Source organism: Pygocentrus nattereri, chromosome 18, assembly GCF_015220715.1.
Source record: "Pygocentrus nattereri isolate fPygNat1 chromosome 18, fPygNat1.pri, whole genome shotgun sequence".
In the NCBI taxonomy this organism is placed as follows: Eukaryota; Metazoa; Chordata; class Actinopteri; order Characiformes; family Serrasalmidae; genus Pygocentrus; species Pygocentrus nattereri.
The window spans coordinates 23,888,821-23,914,080 of NC_051228.1; the positions used below are offsets into that span (position 1 = coordinate 23,888,821).

A 25,260-nucleotide genomic window follows, 5' to 3' on the forward strand; every position below is an offset into this window, starting at 1 on the left:
AGGCAGTGCCACCCTGTGCAGTGTCCTCTCTCTGACACCGACTCACCAACTACTCCACTGCTCACTGGGGCACTTCCACGCTGAGGACTTCCACACTGAGGCCTTCAATGGTTTTGCTTTTGTTGGCTTCCATCTTGCTGGCACTGCCATCATGCCTTCCTGCAACATCTCCAGTATCGAGCCTTACTGCTGCCTCACCATGCCGTCTTCCCCTGCTTAATGCTGCTGAAATGGCCGTGACAGCAGACTAGTCACTTCTAGCCATACATTTTCTCCTGATTGTAGACACTAATACTACAGCCCAGCCCAGGATCGCACACGTGATGCATGTGCACACCATTAAGCTAACAACAACTTATTTACAATGTCTTTTTCCCAAAAGCCTCAACATCCCAAGAACTTCCTTGCATGGCCAAACATCCTGCGTTCCCATGGCAGAGCAAGCCAGTAGCTAGGCGATACACAGCCCCCGCTTCAAGGTGAGCAAAAGGTCACTCTGCAGGGGACATACCAATAAACATAGACTTCTACCTCACAGTAACCCCGCACACCCAAGCTACCCGCACAGCAGACATAAACTAACATGAACAACACACAACACATCTTTTAGCTTACAGACGACAGAAACACTAACAAGAAGTCCCTTTTTTCAGAGGCCACATGCATGGCCCTTCGCATGGCCGTGGCCACACCTCTTGAGCTTCCCAGAGGAAGCGCAGCCAGTAGCGGGACGCTATAATACTTTGTCCAACCATGCATAACTACTATTATTAGTAGCAGTGACACACTTATTATGCATATATTCTGAAGAAGGTCTTGGATCTCTAAGCCACGCTGAATTCCATAAACCCCACAAGCCCACATCACCACCCCCAACCCACCCTGAGGGTCTGGGCATCACCAATGACCGGAAGTGTGTAAACCCCGTCTTGGTAGAGAAATTTATGGCGACGTCACTCCTCCTGGCCAGCCTAGATCGAGTGGACTGGAAAGGCAGCGAGCAGCAGCCGCACCGACCGGAGGCTCGTGCAGCAAGAGCCTTGAGGTTTTTCTGTGTTCTGCTGCTCATGCAGGGAGGAAGAGGAGGAGGAGGAAGAAGAGGAGGAGGAGAAGGAGGAGGAGGACGAGCCATTCCTGCTGAAATTAGCGTGACTACGCTGAGATCCGCTGCTCTGCTGCGCCGTGGTGATCAGCTTTTCGTCCACTTCTCCGGCTCAGCGGTGTCTGTCTGACCCGGAAGCTGCGGTGGGGACTCAGATTTGACCGAAGTTTTGGAAACGACGCACGCGGAATTTCTTTTGAGGGGGGATTGGAAACAGAAGTGGCGTCTTTTTTCTGTTTTGCTGGTAAAAGGAACCTTAGAGGCAAAAGCTGAAGCATTTTCAAAGCACAAAATGGATCTAAAAGCAGGACGAGCAGGAAAATGATTGGTTTGTTTCGGTACGCAGCGGCGTAACTGTGCGGTCAGCAGAAACAGCGCTTTATTCCCTCCAGCTGCTCGCGCCTCATGTTGAAGTCATTTCTGGACACAGGAGCGAGCTGCACAACTCTTCCCGAAGGCTCCAGTCACAGCTCACCCGGCTAAAACGGCCACCGATTCGCTCCCTGCTGCCGTGTCCAGCTCAGTCGAGCCTCCGCTGCATGTGATCTGATACCTTTCCAACGGTTCGTGAAGGTAAGTCACACTAACCAACCTGTGAGTTTCTAAACACTCATACAATATCGTGAGTAAGTGCGACCTAAATAAGCGACGTACATGCATTTGCGTCAATTAGAATTAGAATGAAATCAGGTCTGGACTTTGTATTTAGATTTGCCCAGTGTACCAGCATTAGCCTGACCTGTCCGCTGTCCGTGGTGCTGAAGTGGACTAAAGTTTTGCTGCTGCGTGAACTTGACTTCTGTTTTTTACGGACGTCCGGACAGACCATGAGGTAGTTATAATCTTCTGGATTGTTATTTTGAAAAAAAAAAAAAAAAACAATTCTTGTGACCTCAGGATAACAAAGTTGTTATGAGATAATGAGTTAACTATATTGTGAACTCAAAATAACAAAGTTGTCATCTTGAAAGAAACAGTTAAATATCTTGTGATCTCAAGACAACAAAATTGTTATTTTGACATAATGAGTTTACTATCTTATGATCTCAAGACAATGAAGTTGTTATCTTGAGATAACGAGTTAAATATCTTGTGATCTCATGATAAAGTTATCTTGAAATAAAGAAGTGACTATCTTGTGACCTCAAAATAACAAAGTTGTAATCTTGAAATAAATAGTTATCTTGTGATCTCATGACAACAAAAGTATTATCTTGAGATAATGAGTTAACTACATTGTGATCTCAAGATAACAATTCAGAAAATTATAGCAACAGCTCATAGCCTCTCTGGACTTTTTGCTAATACAGGTTTGTACAAACTGAACTTACATGAGGCTACATTAATTTGATTATTATTCTATTAATTAAAGAGTCCATATCCTAATTTTTGTTATCATTTTTATTTTTAAATGGCCATTTTCTAACCTCTGTCCCTTTGAATAGGCTGTTTTCATTATTGACATATAAGACTGATGCATGAGCTGTGCTCTGATTGGCTGTCATGTATCATAACATTCAATAAGCAGTCAGAGCTAAAATACTCCTTATAACTTCAGCCTGAATAGGCGGAGCTAAACTAAGCCAGTCTCTACAGGTAGTTATTTGCAGATGCATTGTTTTATCACAAAACAACTCAAAACAGGCTAAATGTCCATATATGGATTGTGTGGACTGGGGAAGAAAGGATACTTGTTTTTTGTCAGGCTCTTTAAACACTGTTACATTAGTTACATTTTAAAAAATGTAAAGAAGTTGTTTTTTAATTTTGTCAGCGGTGGTTTTTCAACTCTTTGTCTTAAAAGCTTTGTCCAAATGTTGACTGGTGCTTGATGAAACCACATCTGGGTCTGAGCCTGTAGATCCTCTCCTCACTGCTCTTAGCTATGAGTCTACACTTTTAAGAAGTTCTTGACTGTTTTTCTGTTGAGATTGTAGATCCAATCATTTAAATCTCAAAGACTGGAAACATGAAGAAACTGGATGCAGAGGTAAAATGCCTCACCTCCACAGTTACAAGGTCAAAGGTCAAAATATTTTCATGGTATATGTGAAGGCCACCTCCAGCAATGCATATCAGGTAGAAAAGGAAAATTCTTGAACGTGGTCTATGATGCATTTTTTAACAAATCCATTGAATTGTTCTGAGAATCTGAAGGTCACCTCCATGTGAGAGTTCTGCCTAACACTAAATGGAGACAATGAAGAACCCCAAGAGTTAATTAGGCCACATGCACAAGGAAATTTTGGTATCCGTCAACAATGTTCCTCTTTCCAGTGATGAGGTGCAATGAAAACAATGCGTTGATGGACACCAGTGCATGGCAATTTCAGAAAAAAGTTAAACTGAGGGGCTAAGATAAATGCTAAAAACTGACTTGCTGAAGTGACACACTACTGGATATTATATATCAATAAAAAATCCCTTTATCTTCAGACAAGGACTGCAAATACTGCATTTTTACATTTGCTTGAAACAAACATTTCCAAAATGTATGAATATTGTTTATGTTGACTGATGCCAAAATGATCTTGAAATATTTTAGATGGGGAAAACATGACTGGTGCCCAAAGACATAGCTGACCAGAGGCTAAAAGCTCTACATGTAGATCATAATTTGTGGACGACTGATTGACTCATGATGTGTCTCAAATTGAGTAATAGCTACCTTTAGTGCTCACACTAGAGAATGAAGAGAACTGTGAATACTGGATGATGTATTAGAGTTGCTGAAAAATGAAGTGTGGAGCATTGCTGTTTGCACTCTGTGTGTAGTGGAAGGGGAGGAGCCTGGAAAGTTATCTGAGCATGCTAACTGCTAATCTGGGTGCATTTCAATAAAATGAGGTACCGCATGGAAATGTATTAATTGTGCAGAATGCTTGTTACAGTCTAAGAATATAGTGCTAAATGCCTGAATTCAGACAGATATTTCCTATAAACCCTTAAAAGGTCAAAGGTTCCGCAGTTATGAGCTGGGGCCGTGTAAAGAGGGGGGATGGGTATTCCCTCAGGAATCATATAAACGCATTCTCCTTCCCCCCCATCACTTTCTGTTTCTCTCATCTCCTGTTCGTTACCATCCCCCTTAAGCTTCTCACTGTCTCACTCTCTCTCATGCACACTAATTGTATGCTGCCCCCATTCTGATGAATGATGGCAACAAAAGAAAAAAGTCAGCCTATTCCAAAGTGTTGGCCCCAGAGGTAGGAGAAACTGAGAAAACGAGATTCTTCCACATCTCCATCCTCCTTTCTTCTGTCAAATCTCTCACTTCAGCGCAGAAACACTGCTGCCCAACAATTTCCATTGATTTATTTAACGACTGCTTCAGGAGCTTGCTTGATTCTTCCTAAAGTTCTGCCACATGTGGGAAAACAAGCTTTGTGAAGGCAACATCTGATGTAAATATGATTTATCTTTGCATCATCCCCAAGACAACATTTGTAATGTCGCTGTCGAAACAAAACCTCATGTCCCTGAAATGGTAACTTGGAAGAAGGAAAAAACATGACTTTGAATGCATGTTAACGTAATGAGGTTTGATTCCAAGTCATCGTCTAAATGTTCACACCACGTAAAGGACAACTGCTGTTTTCAACTGCATAAAACATGCAAACATAAACAGTGTCGCTTTGACAGCATTCACTGTATGCACTGGATTCTGTATTAAAACATTACACCTCATTTAATCCATTCATGTTTGATACAGATACACCTGATAAAACCAAGGCACATAAGGTCATAAAATGTGCAGTATACACTCTTAAAATTAAAAGGTTCTTTACAGTCATGCTTTAGAAGAACCATTTCTTTATAAGCTTCTCTTAAAAAATCACTTGAAAGGTTCTTTAAGCAACCAAGAGTGTCTCTTCACTGTAAAAAAGAAAAGTCTGGTGACTATAAAATTTTTATGCAACATACTGCACTAGCTCTTTCCAGTTAACTCAACCTGAGGGCAAAGCTGGACTCCAGTGGCCTAAAGATGGTACAGTATGTTGCTTTAAAATTTTAAGTTGACCCAACTTTTCTTTTCTTTTTTTTTTTCAAAGAATCCTTTCTGGAAAATGTTGCCAAACCATTATAGGCCACTTTAAAGATTTTTTTCTGTGACCTAGGTTGTTGGGAGTGGGCTTTGCATATATAAGAAGTTTTAATGCTATATTGCAGTTAATACCACCTTTTAATACCACTAAATTTCCTTCAGGATCAATAAAGTATCTATCTATCTATCTATCTATCTATCTATCTATCTATCTATCTATCTATCTATCTATTGGAGGAATAAAAATGTGTTTTCCATGAATATCACCTGTTATTCTTTTCAAAAACTCTTATCAACAACTGTTATGAATGGATATAGTGTATATTGCGGAGTGTTTATTTTTTTAAGGACAAGCCCTCCAATTCAACAAAATGTTCAATTTAAATACAGGCTCTCATTTCTTTACAGTGGTGGTGATAGAAATCAGGGGCCACAATGTCTGCAACTCAAATATAGCTATTTTATTTACTACTGAAAACCACCAGTGAACCTACATGTGTCTTTTTGTGTTTTTTATATGTAATGCTGGTAATAGTTAAACAGCCATAAATTTGAAAAAATAAGTTTGTTCAAGTTTGATCTTCCTATTTCTCCATCTGTATGTTTTAAAAAATACATTTTAACTCAAAATCTTACCTCAAATCTATCCTAAAACAACATCTCAGGCATCAGGCATTAGATGCTTCACAAGTCTGGATTCTGTCACCACCACTGTAAACAGTTCTGAGTTGGTAAGTTCTGTGGTGGAGCATTTCATATCAGACCACTCTGTTTACCATTTAATGACAATGATTTTAAAAAATCAATAGAATTTCCCTTTTAAGTGTGTGAAATTGTTGGTATATGCACATATATTTGTATACATATACATATATTGTGGTTAACATACAGACGTGTATCTGTGCATAAGGATGTTATAGATGTGTGTTCAGCGTAGGTTGATCTTTGTCCTAATTCAGTCTAACTTTACTGCATTCTTGCCTCCGTTAAGCTAATGCTAACGGTCTCTCTGAGCCCATCATCCCAATGGCTATACCCATCACCCATTACAATCAAGTCCTTCATTCATGTCCTTTGCTTTTTACCCCTCCTCCAATCCCTCCTCTCCCATCCCCCCATCCAATTCCTGATTCAACACACATCCACACACATAAATAAACACACCATCCTCCCACTGTTAGGGGAAAAGCAATTGCCATGCCTTCTTCCACAAGGCCATGTCACCATTAGCAAACGGTTCCAAAAACACAAAACAACCCAATTTCACCGGCATGTCTGGACCAAAGAAACAACATGTCCCTTGTCTCTCCCATGAGATCCTGCTGGCTAATGTTTTAGCTGCATAAAAAACACCTGTACGTTTCAGCTTCCATTTATACAGCTTCCACCAAAATCCAAAACTGGGATTTAGATTTTTGGCTCATGTTCAGTTTTGCTTACAGCTGCTAAATTAAATCCAGGAACAGCGAAGGTGGTCCCTGAGCAATCATGAGCAGTAGCAGCAGCAGTGGTATAACTGCCCAGCAGGATGCTCGCTCCGCTTAGTCAGGGAGGGGCTGAGCTGCAGCTTCACAGCTTCAGACACTCAAAGACAAATGTCCAGGCAGCGGAGCCTGGGGTGGACTGGTGGATACAAAAACATGCACAGTTAGAGAAGAGCAGTAGAAATATGGTCAGATGACATTTATGAAGATTGCATGTGAAAATGTAAAATAAAAGCCACAGAGTGAAACGAGATGGGCATAGTAGGACTGCAGTGATCAGTGGATTAGTTGCTGATGGCACTGATTATGGAACAAATGTTTGTTTTATACTAAAGGATTCTATAATGTTCATAGCAAGTACTGGCTCAAAAAGCATTCTACATGTTTATAATATTAATTCTCCAAATTTCCCTTAGAACAATAATAATTCAATATTTCAATAATATTATGAGAATATTTTTAGTCATCCAATGGATAAAACAGATGCACTTAATTTGCTTCGGTCCACACTGACTGCATTAGATGGCCCTCAAAACAAAAGCCATTTTTTTCACCTGTGAGCATAAACATCATAGTCATCTAGTTAAATCACACATTCCCACTTTCTGAAGTCTTCTAAACTTTATTTAAAATAATAATTTAATTTAAAGTTTGCTGATCTTGTTGGTGTGGTAGTTGCAGAGCAGCTCTTGCGCTGTACTAACGGTGTGGAGGTCACTCCACTGATACAGAGGTAAAACATTGTGACTGTGATTTTGACAAAAAGCAGAACTGCTGTTTATAGGGTCCTTCACAGCTTCTCATCTTCTGGGAAGCTTTCCACAAGATTTTAGAGTGTATTTGTGGGAATTTGTGTTTATTGAGTGAAAAGAACATTTGTGAGGTCAGGCACTGATGTTGGATGAGAGGACCTGGCTCGCAACCAATGCTCAAATTCATCCCAAAGATGTTAGTGGGGTTGAGATGAGGGCTCTTTACAGACCACCGGAGTTCTTCCACACCAAACTTGTCAAATCATGTCATGGCGCTTGCTTTGTGCACAGGGGCACTGTCATGCTAGAACAGGAAAGGGCCTTCCCATCATTGCCTAAAATGTCTTTGTATGCTATAATGTTAGTATTACTCTTCACTGGAACCCAAATGCTGAAAAACAGACCCATAGCATTATCCCTCTTCACTGTTCGCTCTATGCTTTTAAGTAGGTGGTGTTTTCCTGGCATCCACCAAAGTCAGATTTGTCTGTCAGCTGACAGATAGTGAGGCATGATTCATCACTCCAGCATTGCACGTTGTGATCTCTTGGCTGCTTGGTTATGGAAACTCATTCCATGAGGCTCTTGACATGCAGTTCTTTTGCTAACGTTGCTTCCAGAAGCAGTTTGGAACTCTTTAGTGAGCGATGCAACACTATAGGTATGTACTAAAGAGTTTATGCTTCCATTTTACAATAATAGAGCTTACAGTTGACCAGGGCAGATTTAACAGGGCAGAAATTCCACAAACTGATTTGGGGCAAAGGTGGCACCCTATGACAGTGCTATGTTTAAGGTCACTGAGCGCTTCAGTATAACCCATTCTACTGCCATTGCCTGTTTATGGAGATTGCATAGCTTTTTGCTTGGTTTTACCCACCTCTTAGCAATGGGTATAGCTGAACACAATAATAACTCAACAGGGGTGTCTGAATACTTGTGGCCTTATACTGTATGTATATGTAATATGAATGCGTGCTTAGTCTGTGAATAGTTAAAAATACAAGACATGTTTAACCAAACATCAGCTCAACCTCGACCTACACATTCAGCTCCAGCTCAGACATGGCAGTGCGAGTGCCATTTACAGTCAGAGGCTGCAGAAGGACTGCAGAGTGGAGCAGATTAGGGCAGAGATTGGGAAAACATCTTGAGATGTTAATCACAGCTCGTCCAAAGGGAGAGAACAGAGGGAATGATTCAGTTTTTACAAAAAGGCCATATGCAGAGTGCTCTCCTCCTGAGCCCTGGGCCCATATCCACCCAAACGCCTTCAAAGAAAGACCGCTAAGCTATGATCAGCTGCTCTTCTAATGATGGCCTTAATCATGGGAACATGAAAGGGAGAAAAGACCCAAGATCAGCACTCTTACTCACAGAGATTTGAGCCACCAGTTTTGAGTTTGATCCAAAGAGTAAGCAAACATCTGAACATTTGGTGCTTGTGATGCTGACCAAAGGATACTGAGATTCTTTAAATAGGGGGGTCATTTAAAGGAGAAGGCAAGTAATGTGATTAGCAGAGCACACTGCTTTATGACTTCTCAGAAAGTCAATTGTGAGTGTTTGCATAGTGACTTTGCAGTATACCTGCTGAAAGTGGAAGATGATTTTTGATAGAAAAGAATTTGAAACACATACACAGGTTTGTTTTTATACAGTGTCAGGACTTTCAGACAGTTACCTGCTCGACACACCCTGACAACTGTGAACTAGAGCAAGATAAGTCAATTGCATTGTTAGAAATAGAAGTTCTGTGCAAGTACATTTATCGTTCATCAAGGGACAAACAATGTAAAATGTACAACAGTGGTTTTAAGGTCTAATTGTGTACCTTAAATAAGCTTTTACCAGATGAAAAGTATATATTTGTATCTTTGTATATCCTGATGAATTAAAATAGAACAATATAGTAAAAAGTCTGGAGACGATACAACTTAGAAAATGTGATTTCCATGGATTATGGTACAATTATGTTCCCTGACTAAAAGTACTAAGATTTACCTTTGAGGGTACCACCCCAGTGCCAGTTTTGTATTCGAGTTTGGAAGTTGTACGTTTTATTTGAAACATTTAGTAACAATTCAGTTAGATTTCATGTGTTGTCTGCTGGACAGGCCAGTTTGTTTCATACAGTTTTTTTTTTTGTCAAAAGTATGTAGGTCTGTAATAAAATGCCAGCTGCCTTTTACACCGCCTCTAAATTTCATGGTATGTAGAAACAGAATTCCAGCACAAAATTACCTAGAATAAAACTGTGTTAGATAAACTTAACTGAACTCATTCTGAACGTTCAGAATGTTTTTTGCCTTCCCTGTTAAGTTACTTGCCAGTTTTCTCAACAATCACTTAATATTACTGATGAGATTAGATCATGCATATTGAATGGGAAAATCAAACAAAAAGACATGAAAAAATACTTTTTACAAAGCTGGACTTCTAAAATGTGAACAAAAAAATATATAAGGGAAATCAGAAAATCTTGCTTCAGATCTGGAAAAATCCACAGGTGTTTCTGTCCATCCTTCCACTGTGAGAAGACAATTCAGAGCCATGAGTCTGAAAGGATGTGTAGCTGTCAAGAAGCATCAAGGAGACAGATACATCAAAGAAGATGAACAATGTACTGACCACCCTAGAGTCCAGACTCCAACATCTCTGAACATCACTGTGTTTGAAATTACTGGGACTGTGATGAGCCAAAAATGCAACTGAAAAAAGACTGAACTTTGGAGGTATGGAAAAATATCCCTGCTGTAATAGGTAAAGAGTGGATATACTAATAAAACACTCCCATCATCTAAGCCTAAAATAAAAAAATGAAGTGTGGCCTGATATAAAAATAATCAGCTCTTACTTATATGAAGATATGCCCTCAAACAAACACACATATTTCCTTCACATAGGCTCTAAACTAAAACACACACATGCACCATGTATCCACAGCAAAATTAACAAGCCATTTGCTCCATTTAGTGTCAAAGAGCAGCTCTAATTTATTCATTTTTATATTCCACAACTCTGTAGGCTGTAGAGAAGCATGTGTGTATGTGTGTGTGTATGTATGTCAGCATGAATTTAATTCGTGCCAGGGCGCTGAAAAATACACAGCAGTGCAGCGGGTGCTAGGTTTTAATCTATGTGTAAAATACTGCTTTTGTTGGGACCTGATAAGAGCTATTTTACTCTCACAAGCTGTCATGAATACGGCTGCTGGCTCAAAGCCCTGCATTTCTAATCGCGAGCTTATTTGCTTCTCATATTTTAGGGCTGCTTATAAATCACTTATGGACTTTTTTCGGACAAAGAATGTGTTAAGAGTAGGTGATATGTTATCATTATTGTGATTAATTACATCACAGTATGTTCTTTTGAGTTTATCATAAGTATTGAATGTATGCATAGATCATAAAAAAGATGCATTCAGGTGGGGTTTACAGTGCATCCCTGAAAAAGGCATTCAGTGTCTTTTTTGTATGGTTTTCAAAGGGAGAGCTGTTTGATCCACATTGTCTTTGCACGCTGGGCCCATTTTCTCCCCAATTTTAGCCGTATGCAGTTCCAACCACCAGTTTGGACATCCACAGTCACATAATACCATCAGCGCTAGGAGGGCGAAAGTTAGCACAGGCTTTTTCTGAGACCTGTGAAACCATCCACAATGTCTTTTTGAACTGCTGATCACGTAACTTCATTGGACAGCCGAATGTGCTCGGAGGAAAATGCTAACCACCAGTTCTGTTATGTCAGCTTACAGACACATGCACTGACTAGCATCATGCTTAGTGATGGGGGAGGGGGGTATCCTACCTACCCAGAGAGCAAGACCAGTTGTGCTCTCTTAGACTCATAGCCATGGACTCACGATCTCCTGATGACAGAGCCAACACTTAGACAGGTGTGGAACTCGAACTAGTTAATAGTTCTTTTTCCTTGGACAAATCAAACTGGTAGCTTGCGAGCACAGCAGACTGTATCAGTGTAGTGCAAGTTTTGTTGTGTTTGTGTTATTTTGTTATGTTATCTATAATCAGCAAACAAGACATTTGGCTTATGTTAGCTATCGTTAGTCAGCAACAGGCAGAAGCATAATGCACCTTTAAAAACCACAAGAGGATGGAATAAAACAAAAAAGCAAATAAAGCCCTTTATTATATCATCTCTTTGTAATTAGTTATTCTTTATTACTTTATAAAAGGAACTTATTTTAAGACTTTTTAAATTATTGTTTTGCCGGTGCACTATGTATGATCCAACAAACAACATGTCAAAAAACTAAATATTTTAGATACATATTGTGGCTCATGAAAATATCCCCCACCTGCTATAACACTACATAGCTTTCACTAAAACTAAAGCTTTGGATGCTTGAACATAAATCTAAACATCAGTCAAATTACTAATACTGGAGAAAATGCTTCACTATAGAGCTCTTATAGCTGCTAGCAATAAATTCAGTTTTGGATGTAATCTGGTTACAGTAATGATGTTCACAACTCAAACTGTAGGGCTGTTAGCTACAAATGACTGAATATCTGTTTCTCAGCTACCTGCCAGCTGTAACTGATGACCCAACCTTTACAGTATTGGATTGCGTTTCGTGGTTGGAATGCAAACGCAGGGCCGAATCATGGCGTGTGGGTGTAAATGACTGGAGCGGGACACCTGTTCTCCTGTTGCCATGGCAACGTAGTGCCATTTTGAGCTTGGAGTGTCTATGCAGGGTGAAGGTCGCACTGACCTGAACTGTGTGATCTGTGAGCGCCTTCTGATCGCTTGAGTAGAGTGACTGCCTGCATTCCTCACAAGTGAATTAGTCTATATTATATCCTGAAGATGTCTGGGTGGAGGCCTCAAATTAGCAAAATAACGGGATTTTCTAGTGTGTCACAGGTAGTGCTCCATATATTTGACAACAAGCCAAAAATATTGAGATGGTGACTTCCCCCTGAAAGCAAAGGCCACATTGCCAGGGAGTCCTGACTGTCTGCCTTAGTTCTTGTCCCATGTTCAGACCCAGTGTTTACTTCCTTTGTTTGAGCTTGGCTTAATCCGAGTGCACAAGCTCCAGAGTGGGGTACACTGAGGAACCACTGCAGCCTTTTAGAGGACTGGGACTGCGCTGTCGCTGAAGAGCAGGCACCCCGAAGCACTTGTGCAGGCTTGGGCTCCATGTGCCCGAGGGACTTTGTTTGGACTGTGCAGATTAACAGAATAGCTGAGCCTTGTGGGTGGCTTTATCATGTTCACCACAAGCTCTGCGTGGCCATGGGGAGTGCAGAGGTTGTGGCCCTGCAAAGTGTCGCTCCTGCATAAGCATTAGCTCCTGCTAATGTTGTTGCTATTCTTAGTGCAGTTTTGTGGCATAGATTGTCTGAAGAGGGTGGGCTGTGCAATTAACTAGTAGTTAGAAATGTCTACTATACCCCTCCTTGTGGTTCTTGTTGGGGTTAGCACTGGACTGGGCATTTCGCTCTCTGTTGAAGTGCATGTTCAAATAAAGAGAATTGGCTTATATGCGCTCTTATATGTGTTCTGTGTTGTCTTCTTAGCCGACTTAATATCAAGATACTTCAAAACATCTTCAGAATACATGATATGCATCAAGATATTCTTTTTTTTCTCAGGTTTGATATGTTGGAACAGACAAAAAGAACCAGCACTGCCACATTTTAAAATACTATCAAATACAAGCAGTACAATAATCAGTGTTTCACACAGTACACTGCACTAAATCCAATTAAACAGGCCTAACAGGCCTTAAACTGCATGGACTGCTGACCTACAGGCCTATAGGCACAGACAGTCAAACTTAAACTCAATGCTGAATCCAATAAAAGCCTCCATTTTATCTCAGGAGCAGGACATTTCCCAAATAACAAAAATGTTGGTGAGTTTGTGCTTGATAATCCAGTCAGAATACAAGAAATAATGCACTGAATCACAGTTAAGCCTTTCAGCTCTTATGTCATTTGCCTGTCAGCTAGCAGTTAGCTTACTGCTACGCTGTTAAATTGTTGTTCGACTTGTTTCTGCGTGACGTAGCATGTAACATGTATCCTAATTTAACCTTAGCATGACAGTAACACATACTCCAACACAAACGCTGTATCTAACATGAAATATCAATAGAACGTGAGCGCTAAACAACAGAAATGACTCATGCTAATGCTAATAGGTCTGCTTTGTGTTTAAATGAGGAGGAAGCGGAACTACAGTGGGCTTATCACAGCTGGGACTCCGCAGGCTGTTCTGTCCTTTGATATGGGGTATATCATTTAGCCTACATATCATAAATAACTAGAAGTTAAGCACAGTCATGCATAATTAAAAGATAATTAAATAATTAAAAAGCACATTCTGTGGTTGCGCGCACAGAGAAGCTAAATAGGATTTATCTAGCCCACATACATAATCATGCATGTAATTTTGAACATGTGTCAGAATGATTTGCATATATTAGCCTCACATAAATCTGAATAAATTGACAGCAAAACCGGTCCATGGAAAGCTGTAGCCAGATAACTACTAACTTGTCTTTCTCTCTCCCTAGTGCCTCTTCCATTTTATTTCAAGGGGGTGAATCTGTCCCTCCTTTCTGACATTCTGCTGTCTGATGTCACATTCACTCGTCCACTCATCCTTTCATCTCCCCAGGAGAGAGGGAAGCTTCTAGAATGATGAGTGTTCTCCTTCTGGACACAGACACAAACTGACTCTGACTCTCTAACTGACTTTCTCTCGCTTTGTCTCCTTCACTCTGTCTTGCTTTTCTGTTCTGTTCTGTCTCTCTCTCTCTCTCTCTCTCTCTCTCTTTCTCTGTCTTGTTCTCACTCTTTCATTTTGTCCCTTTTTTCCCACTTTCTTTTTCTCCTTCTCCCATGCTTTCTCTCTCCCTTTATCTATTTCTTTGTCTCCTTCTCTCCACCTCTCCCTTCGCTTTCAGTCTTTCTCAGCTTCTCCTTCTTTCTGTTTATTTCTCTCTTCACTCTCTCCATCTTCTTGTCTTCTCTGTTTCTTTTTCCCCATCTCAATTTATCTCTCTCCTCCTCTCTCTCTCCTTCTCTTCCCACCCCTTTTTCTTTCTCTCCCACTATTTCCCTCTCATCTCTTCCCATTGCCCCTTTTTCTTTGTTTCTACCCTCTACCCCTTGTTTTCCTACTGTGTTTTCCCTTTTTCATTCCCTTGTATATATCTTTATGTATGTCTCAATGTTCTTTCTCTCCCCTCTTTTCTCTTCTCTTCTTCTCCCTATTTTCCTTTCTTCTCTTCCTCTCCCCTCTTTTCTCTTTCTGTTTCTCCCCCTCACTCTCTTCTCCCACTGTCCCTTATCTTCTCTCTTTCATTCTCTTATCTCTTATATTCACCTTCTCCTGCTCTCTTTCTCTATCTCAATCTCTCAGTGTCTCCCTCTCTCTCCTTCTCTCTTCCTTTTCTTTCCTCTCCATCATTCTTCTTTCTCTGTCTCTCCTTCCTTCTCTTCTTTCCTATTCTTTTCTTTCCTTCTGTCTTTCTCTCCCTCTCCCCCTACTCTTCTGCCCCCCTCTCATCCAGAAGCAGGATGTTGATGTAATATGTATGACTTTTTCAACAGATTGCATTCGTCAACAGCTCACTGAAGTCCAAATCTCATTTCCGTTCAAGGCCGCCTTATTATGAATTTTAGATAAATGAAAAGTTAAACGTGATGCAGTGGAGAAAACAGGCTTTACTTCATTACAGTAGAGTCACCAGGCCTCAATTAACTCCTCCAGGGTTCAATGGGAACAATTTGAACTCTGCAGGAGTAAAATGAACTCTGGAGAAGTTCATTTAGCACTGGTGATTATGTAGTGAACTCATTCAACTTATGTAGGCCGTTTAGAAAAAAACAAAGAAATGCAAAAGTAACTACACGTTTGAAACCGAAATGATAAAACAGAAGGTGCAGAATAAAATGAGACAGAATTGATGCAGTAATTATTTAGATGTAATAACAGGTAATACTGATAAGGCTGTAACCATCAATTACTGTGTGATTTATTGGCGTAACTAACATTCATTAGCATGCCTGCTTGCACCTATGAGCTTGTACTCTGAGATGTTTATATACTGTAATTACATCTCATTTAAAATACTTAAATGCAACAGTTCTGGATGGATCTTTTTACACTGGTTTAACATGCAGAATTCTAAGTTTAAAGAACATACAGGTCATCACCTCTGTTATGTAGCATGTTGTCTTGCACTTACATCTAGGTCAGCTTACTGGATTCAATAAAAAAAATATACAAAGCCCCATTATCAGGAGATCGCGAATTCGATCCTTGGTGATGCTACAGCCATCTGTAGCCGGGAGTCCAAGAGAGCACAAGTGACCTCGCTCTCTCTGGGTGGGTAGGATGGCCCCCCTTCTCTTCCCATGACTCAATGTGATACTAGTCAGTGCAGGCGTCTGTTAGCTGACGTAGCAGATCTGGTGGTTGGTGCTTTCCTCCGAGCGCGCTTGGCTGTCTCGTGACATCGTGTGAGTGGCAGTTCGAAAAGATGCGGTGGCTGGTTTCACAGGTCTCGGAGGAAGCCTGTGCTAGTCTCACCCTTCTAGCATTGGTAGTATCACGTGATTGGGGGAGTCATAAGTAGTAGCAAGGTGGAATTGGAAAGAACTAAACTGGGAGAAAATCGTGTAAAAATTAAAAATAAATAAAATAATTTTAAAAAATAATTTAAAAATAAAGAATACAAGAGAGGAAATTCAGGGAATATTTAACCATTTTCTTTCAAAATTTCAAAATGAAAATCTTACCAACTCAGATTTCTTTATAGTGGTGGTGATAGAAATCAGTCACAAAGCCCACAACACAAATACAGCCATTTTATTTACCATCTAAACCAACAAGTCAACCTACATGTGCCTTCTGAGTTTTATATGTTATGGTGATAATAGTGAAATAGAGGTAAATCTGAGAAAAATAACTTTTCTTGCTTTAAAACACCCTGCATGTACCCCTCCACCATGAATGCATTGGGGGAAAAAAGCAATTTTCAGGATTAACGGAACATATCTAGTTCCTATCATCACCACATGTAGGGCTGAAAGATTGAGTGGTTTTATATTGAAATCACAATTCGAAAGAATTAATTGTTAAATCACAAGAGCTGAAGTTTTCATTATAGCCTATATTATCATCAGTGTTGTCTTAAGTTTTATGTGAAGATGTTTAAGGCTATACTATGTAAGTTTTGGGGATTTGGAAATGTGTAATTGCAAGCAACATGCAGAAGAACATTTTGTAAAGTGTGTTGTGTTTCGCACCCCTCCCCTGAGCGGATGAATCTGATGATTGTAAGTGCGTTGAAGGAGAATTCTAAGACAACGAAGAGTCAAAACTTAGAGCAGGATAGGTAAGCACTGAGAGCCACCCCTCCACTGCTCACCTATTCATCCCATCAAGCCAAAGCTTCTTTTTGACACTGCACACATGTGACATGGTCTGAAAAACGTCCCCAGTGTTATCATACCTTTGACTTGACATGATTATTTCAGGCTTTACAGGCCGCCTCGCAGCAGCACACTCTCACCATATTTTAGCTTTTTTTTCCTCCTGATTCAGGAATGCTCTTTCAAAAATAACTTATTTAGTGCAGCTTTAACTAATAACATGAGCTTGTGAACTGCAGGTAAAACAGATTTCACACCAAATGTGACACTTGGAAAGTTATGCTTAAGTCACACCAGGTGCAAAAGTGGTGTCTGTCTGCATTGCATTTTCCTGTAACTTCTATATTGTCATTTATTGCTTTATATATATTATACATGTAACAATATGTAGACGCCATTTGAACATAGATAGTTATATAGCTTTTAAATGTTTAAAATAGTTTAAGAATACCAGCTATCACATTGTTAAAGAGTTCAAGCTAGTTTTGTTGATTGTTTATCGGCCTACTAGACTGTACATTATGACGAGCAGTGCATTTGTTACTGTTTCTGCCTAGAAACTGCTAGAATACATCAAAAATAGACCCAAAATGTACACGACACATGGTGTGAAAAGCTAAAATTGTGCATCATGCATTGCTGTTACTGCTTCGGGTGTGAAATGTGCTTTCCACCAATCAGAAGCTACCATGTGCTGTGTACATGGCAACACATATAACGTAGTCTGGCACAGTACATTCAAACCTCAAGCCAGAAAAAGTGGATATGAAGGTCTTACAAAATATCCAGTCTGTACCTGAATTTAGTGTTAATATTGGTCCAAAATATCACAATGTTATATTTTTCCCCAAATCTCTGCAAATGTGTGCCATTCTTGATCTGAAAACCAATACAATTTATCAGAAAATACTTTTATTAGTGTCAGGTCCATAGATAGACATCTGACAGAACTGATTGAAAGGGAAGTGGATATACTTGCTGCAGCAGACAGGAGCTGAGTGTGCTGAAAATACAATATTAACTCTCACTGTAGTCATGAGCAACTGGATATTATCTTGTCTACCTACACACACACACGCACTCTCCTCTGGCATGCTGAAATATGCTTACTTCACATGCTGGAGCTGAGTTGCTATGGGTAACGCTTTATTTGCTCTCAGGCACAAAGAGCCAGATTATGCATATGGTACAGAGAAAGCAAAGCCATGTTTTATGTTCTTACCTAAAACTGCTCTTACTGACTCTGATGTGTGACTAAGTAATGAGACATAACTTTATATGCACCGTGTACTCCTATGCGATGTGTAAGTAGGTAGACGTGCTTCTTCTGAGGCCATATGGTTATGCAAGCTATTATTCATCACATTCTGCTGTCCTTCAGAACTGAAAACTGCTTTCACTACAGATAAACCCAGTGAAATATGGGTCTTTAGAAATACTCATAACACTCTTTGGTCTAAATGCAGCGAGAAAATTCATTTTTCAAAAGCAAGGCCATTTGACTAAGACTTAAAAAGGCAACACAAAAATAAGAAATATTTGGGTCGAATGAATGGGTTCCTATGGAGCTTTAGTGCAAAAGTGAAGTATATATATATATATATATATATATATATATATATATATATATATATATATATATATACAGTCCATGTCCATTTTATCAGCTCCACTGACTATATAGGTGCACTTTGTAGTTCTGCAGTTACAGACTGTAGTCTTTCTGTTTCTCTGCATACTTTTTAGCCCCCTTTACTTTCTTCAGTGGTCAGGACCCCCATGGACCCTCACGGAGCAGGTACTATTTGGGTGCTGGATCATTCTCAGCACTGCAGTAACACTGATGTGGCGGTAGTGTGTTATTGTGTGTTGTGCTGGTCTGAATGGATAAGACACAGCAGTGTTGATATATAGGACTAATATATAGGAGTAATAGAATGTGGCCAGGCTCCCTTCAAGCTGCCTGGCTTGATGTTAGCACAGTACATGGCAAAACAGAAAGCTGATATTTGTCAAATGGTTCTAGTAGCTGGTACACAGCTGATCCATCAGCTTGGTTGTTACCATGCCAACACCAGAGACAATCATGATTGCTCAAGTGAGTTTATGTCATCTGAGAAAATCTGCAAAATGAAAGAGGCTGAATAATGTTATATATGTGTTTGAATTCATTTACAGACATCTGAATAAAGTGAATATATGAATCATGTTTGGTGTTCAACGATGTAATGATGTAGTGATGCCATAGAAGAACCATTTTGATTCCCAAAAGTACCATGCAAGTGATTGTTTAAACAAAAATCATGTTTGCATGAGTATGAAGAACCTTTTACTGTGTTATATTTTTGTAGTCATACCCAAAATTCAGCACTAATGATCCAGCAATTTTGAAACATAAATTGCCTTGAGTTTGTCCTTGTACTTTGTCCCAAGTATTTTTGTACTGTAATTATTACCCTCCAGTTCTTTTCCCTCTGAAGGACACAGACTTAGTCATGTGGAGAATAGCCTGACTTAGCACAGTTCATCATCAGCCATTAGGAAAGTCAATTAAAAGAACAAGTAAGCAAACTGCTTGAAGTGCAACACTGAGACTCTGTGTATGAAAGCCTTACAGAAAGCCCACTGACTAAAAGAGTCAGGAATTATTGTGAACTGTGAACTGTGAGCTGTGCGATCAAATATCTGATAATTTTTCCGCATATCTACATCAGCATCTATCATGAATGGACTTTGCTACAAAGCTGAATTTAATCCACGCAAAACAGGCCCAGGGGAAGAGACTTTACAGTCAGACTGTAAGGGCATTTCTGTATTCAAGTGTATATGCGAGGTTGTTCTTCCCAGCAGTCTCAATGTGTTACTAATATTAACCTGCATCAACGTCAGGAAGTCAGGTGTAAATGCTGCGTAAGCCAGTATTGTATTATGCATCACATCGAAATTCTTTGAAATCTATAACCATCAGGCAGAGAGAAAGAATGTGTTGAACCAGATGTGCAGCTACTAGTTGATCTATTCATGCTCTGCCCATAAATGTGTTCCTGCACAACAGCTGTTGGATAATATTGGCCAGAATCTTGTTCAATCTAATGTGAAATTACAGGTCACAGCTCAGTTTTTGTCACCATACATACATTATTCATCTTCATTTTCAGAATTTTTTAGTGTCATAGAGGCCTGATGCCAGAACAGTTTTGTTGAACAGGATATTCGTCATATACATGGGGGCAAATTGGGGGTGGGGGTAGAAATTTTGCTATAAATATATATTTTTCCATAACTGAGTTAAAATTGTACAGCTTGGAAGAAAAAAAACACAGTCAAACTTAACAACCTGTACCATGAAGCATCCTAAGCTACATAAAAAATGTTTCTGAAAGGTCGTGTGCAATTATATGGGCAAATGACTTGTTTTGTTGAAGTGAAAATGAGTTAAAGGGGAACTCCAGTGATTTTTCCAAAACAAATTGACATAATTAAATGGTTAAGATGTAAAGTCAGTCAGAGTGGTTTGGTGTGAAATGCCCAATTGTAGAGAAATTTACAGAGTCAGAATTGCTCACAGTGATGGTAACAGGAACCTGACATCCACCTCTAAAAGCTCCCTGACAGAAAGTTATAACAATGAATATTGAGTAAATTATTGAATGAATAATGAATGAATGATTAGAGATATGCTGCCTTATGTCTGACACATTATTTTATGATAGTTTTGTGATAACGTTTTGGCTTAAAATGTATTTTAATCCATTTAATTTTAATTCATGCATGGTGGAGGGTTACACACAGGGTGTTGCAAGGCAGAATAGTCCCCAAAGGCTATGTTTAGATTCATGACTTTTTTTATTTTACATTACATTAACATGACAAATAAAACTCAGAAGGCACATGTAGATCCACTGGTGGTTTTGGATAGAAAATAAAATGGCTATGTTTGTGTTGTAGACATAATGGTTCCTATCACCACCAGTGTAAAGAAACATGTTTCTTTGCATTGAACCATTTCACATCAGACCTCTCTGAATGACTCTATTTACATCTTACGAACTGAATTATTCAGATTTTGTAAAATTGGTGGAATTCCCCTTTAACACATTGTCTACAGACACACTTATGTACAGTTGAATGCATAACTCTTTATTTCATGAATTTAACATATTGGAATAAAACTAAAACAGAATGTGGCGTGTGCAGAGGTTATACCTCAGGCTCCACCTCTTCCCACTCTCCCGCACTCTGCTTCGTCAGCCTACTGATCACGATATCCACCCGTCCTCCAGCTCACTCCCTTTCACACCTGAAGCTCATTTCACTCTGAGTCCCAGCTGAGTTTCTGAGGCCTTTTTTCTGCCTCCCTGGACTCTTTGTGTATTCTGTTTAACCTTGAACTGTTTTTCTTTTCTTTTCTTTTTTTTTTTTGAATGTGTCTGCTTCTTGTTCTAGCACAGTTTGCTGGCTTTAATCCTATGTGTTGCATTTTACCTGGGCTGCATTCAACCCTGACAAAACGTGACAAAACACTTATTTAAACAAAAACAGCGGAACCACTGTTCTGTTCTAAACAAACATTGCAACTATGGCAGTTGAGAATGCCCTTTTTGAAACCCTTCTGCCTAATTCTATTTAAAAACTTTACCCATAAAACGCTTATGATAAACATGTCTTGGGTTTCAATCAAACATGTTGTTCAACCCAGTTCAATCCATAGCAAAACGTTTTGAGGTTGAACATGCCACTGTTGTCATTAGAGCCTTTCTGCATTATTGTATACTTAACATAATACATCGTTTTATACGAACAACAATAATTTAGTCAATCTTGTCACTTCTCTGGAATCGGTTCTTGGATTTTCACATTAAAATTAGCTTTCTAGGGTTTTCAAGTTATATTTTTGCCATTGTCTAGTGAGAATTCTCAATTTTTTACCCACCATTAGGAACCATTCAAATTAATTGCTGATTATTTACCATTGTAACACTATATAAAACCACATTTTCGACTATAATATATATTTTCCTTCTTGTTCTTTCTGCACTGAAAGACTAAATCAGTCATACGGAGCCTGACTGAGTGTAGCACATTTGGGAAAGTCAGTTTATGCTTGCAGCCTTAGTGTGTTATTAATATTAACCTGAGTCAACATTGGGAAGTCAAATGTAAACGCTGCACAGGCCGGTATTGTATTATGCATCACGTCTATATTCTATGATATCTATACCCATCAGACAGAGGCAGGGTGTGCAGAGGTGCGTTTTACTCTGGCTTCTCTCATCACACAGGAGTTATGGCCAGTGACAAGCGCCGTTGCTAATGGAGACACAAACGACTCGTATTGTGGCTTCTGCCCAGCCGCAATGCCGTCGGCTGTCAGGCTGTATTACCGCACCTTCTGTGCTTCCAACACAGAGAAATGGCCTTGTTTGTGTTTTCTGCCATGTTTCACTGAAATGTGTTTCTTTGCTCAGCACATCAGGGAGATCTTCTGTGTGTGTGTGTGTGTGTGTGTGTGTGTGTGGTGAGAATGACAAGTCTGTTCATGTCTCAAGAGTCATTGTTCTGTCTGTAAACACGCTTGTCTTTGGCCGACAGCACTTCTCCACCGTTGTTCAACAAGACTACAGTCATCAGGAACAGAGTGTGTCAGTGTGTGTGGTAAATAATTAAAGCTACATGTTGTGTTACAGCAACACATTCCTCACACAGGGATTTAATTAAGTTCTCCATGCAGGGAGGTGGGAGAGGCATGCTGCATCTGCCTGCTTCACAGTAATGGATGACCTGTTTGGGTTCATCGAGTTATGAATGTGTGTGTGTGTGTGTGTGTGTGTGTGTGTGTGTGTGTGTGTGTGTGTGTGTGTATTCCTGAATGTGTGTGTATGGAGGGCTTGATGAATAGTTATTTCTAACAGGTAGTCAACCTATTCATATCAATATCACTATTTTGAATGATAAAATTAAGTATTAGGTAGAATAAGCACATATATAATTCAGACTTTTGTCTGCCTCAGACTTTAGACTGAATTCCTTTTGTTTTGATTGACCTTATATAAAATTATGGTTCTTTTATAAAAGTGACAATTTCAGCTAATGTTGAGGAAAACTCAAAAATGCTAGTCTATACTTGACTAGCAAACACAGCTTCAAGCAGCTGTACACACACAAAATCATAATATATTTCATTACAACAAAAAGTGTATTTAACTGCAGAAAATCTATATTCAGCTATTTTACTATGTGTTGATCACTCTTCATGTTCTGATTTTCAGATTTTGGGGCACATTTACTTTAAAACAATGGGATATAACTGCTCACCATGTGGCCATGAGAGACAGGGATGCAGTTTTGCTCCCTGCTCTAAAATACAGGGATTTGGCTAAAATAAGGCTCCACCCATGAAAACATGGGGGTATGTTTTTTTTTATTATTTAAAATTTAAACTAATTCTAAATTTAAATTGTTCAGCTTCTACTTACAACATCATTTAAAAAACAACATTGAAAAAATACAAACTAATTTGTGGGTTGATTCTTGGCCCAGACTGTATTGTTGTTAGAATGGGGTAAATGCAGCCAGGCTGTTGTTAGAATGGGGTAAATGCGGCTGGGTTGTTGTTTGAGTGGGGTAAATGCGGCTGGGTTGTTGTTTGAATGGGGTAAATGCGGCTGGCTTGTTGTTTGAATGGGGTAAATGCAGCTGGGCTGTTGTTACAAGGGGGTAGATGCACCTGGGTTGTTAGAATGGGGCAAATGTGGCTGGGTTGTTTGACTGTGGTAATATGGCTGAGTTGTGGTTAGAATGGGGTAAATGAAGGTGAGTTGTTGTTAGAATAGACCAAACGCAACTAGGTTGTTAAAGTGGAGTAAATGCAACTGGGTTGATGAGTGAATGTGCTAAACGCCAGTATGTTCCTGTTAAAATGGAGTAAACATGGCGGATTCTTGTTTGACTGGGGTAATTGCAGCTGGGTTGTTGTCTGATTGGAGTACATGTTGTGTGAATGGAGTAAATATTGTGTGAATGGAGTAAATATTGTGTGAATGGAGTACATGTTGTGTGAATGGAGTAAATATTGTGTGAATGGAGTACATGTTGTGTGAATGGAGTAAATATTGTGTGAATGGAGTAAATATTGTGTGAATGGAGTACTTGTTGTGTGAATGGAGTAAATATTGTGTGAATGGAGTAAATATTGTGAATGGAGTAAATATTGTGTGAATGGAGTAAATATTGTGTGAATGGAGTAAGTATTGTGAATGGAGTAAATATTGTGTGAATGGAGTAAATATTGTGTGAATGGAGTAAGTATTGTGTGAATGGAGTAAATATTGTGTGAATGGAGTAAGTATTGTGAATGGAGTAAATATTGTGTGAATGGAGTAAATATTGTGTGAATGGAGTAAGTATTGTGTGAATGGAGTAAATATTGTGTGAATGGAGTACATGTGGCTGGGTTGTTGTTTGAATGGAGTAAATGTGTGAATGGAGTGCATGTTGTGTGAATGGAGTACATGCTGTGTGAATGGAGTACATGTGGCTGGATTGTTGTTTGAATGGAGTAAATGTGTGAATGGAGTGCATGTTGTGTGAATGGAGTACATGTTGTGTGAATGGAGTACATGTTGTGTGAATGGAGTATATGTGGCTGGATTGTTGTTTGAATGGAGTAAATGTGTGAATGGAGTACTTGTTGTGTGAATGGAGTACATGTGGGTCGATTTTTGTTTGAATGGAGTAAATGTTGTGTGAATGGAGTACTTGTTGTGTGAATGGAGTACATGTGGGTCGATTTTTGTTTGAATGGAGTAAATGTTGTGTGAATGGAGTGCTTGTTGTGTGAATGGAGTACATGTGGCTGGATTGTTGTTTGAAAGGAGTAAATGTTGTGTGAATGGAGTGAATGTTGTGTGAATGGAGTAAATGTTGTGTGAATGGAGTACACATGGCTGGGTTGTTGTTTGAATGGAGTAAATGTAGTTGGATGGTTGCTGAAATGGAGTGCATGTTGTGTGAATGCAGTACATGTGGCTGGATTTTTGTTTGAATGGAGTAAATGTTGTGTGAATGGAGTAAATGTTGTGTGAATGGAGTACATGTTGTGTGAATGGAGTACATGTTGTGTGAATGGAGTACACATGGCTGGGTTATTGTTTGAATGGAGTAAATATGACTGGACTGTTTGAATGAGGAAATGTTGTGTGAAGTACACACAGCTGGGTTGTTGTTTGAATGGAGTAAATGCAGCTTTAGGCCTTCACAACCTAAGCATGGTTCAGCAGGCCCTTCCCGTCCATGCTGCCTGTCTCCACAGTAGATCTTCTCAGGATCTAATAAAAACCAACAGTCCTGTTTCATTTCCAACCCAGAACTATTGATTACATTTGGGCCCTGAACGAATCAGATTAGATTGCCCTAATTCGATTCCTCTGGGCAGGTACAAGTTACTCGCGGACAG

At 39.5% G+C, this 25,260-nt stretch overlaps 1 protein-coding gene across 1 annotated transcript in view; it reads left to right on the forward strand.

Moving 5' to 3' along the window:
- The first annotated feature begins 1,217 nt into the window (after positions 1-1,217).
- fam163ba (family with sequence similarity 163 member B, genome duplicate a) overlaps positions 1,218-25,260 on the forward strand; it is a 39,786-nt gene continuing 15,743 nt past the window's right edge. Inside the window, exon 1 of the mRNA XM_017708139.2 lies at positions 1,218-1,675. The gene's annotated coding sequence lies outside the window, so the exon portion shown is untranslated. The remainder of the gene's footprint in view (positions 1,676-25,260) is intronic.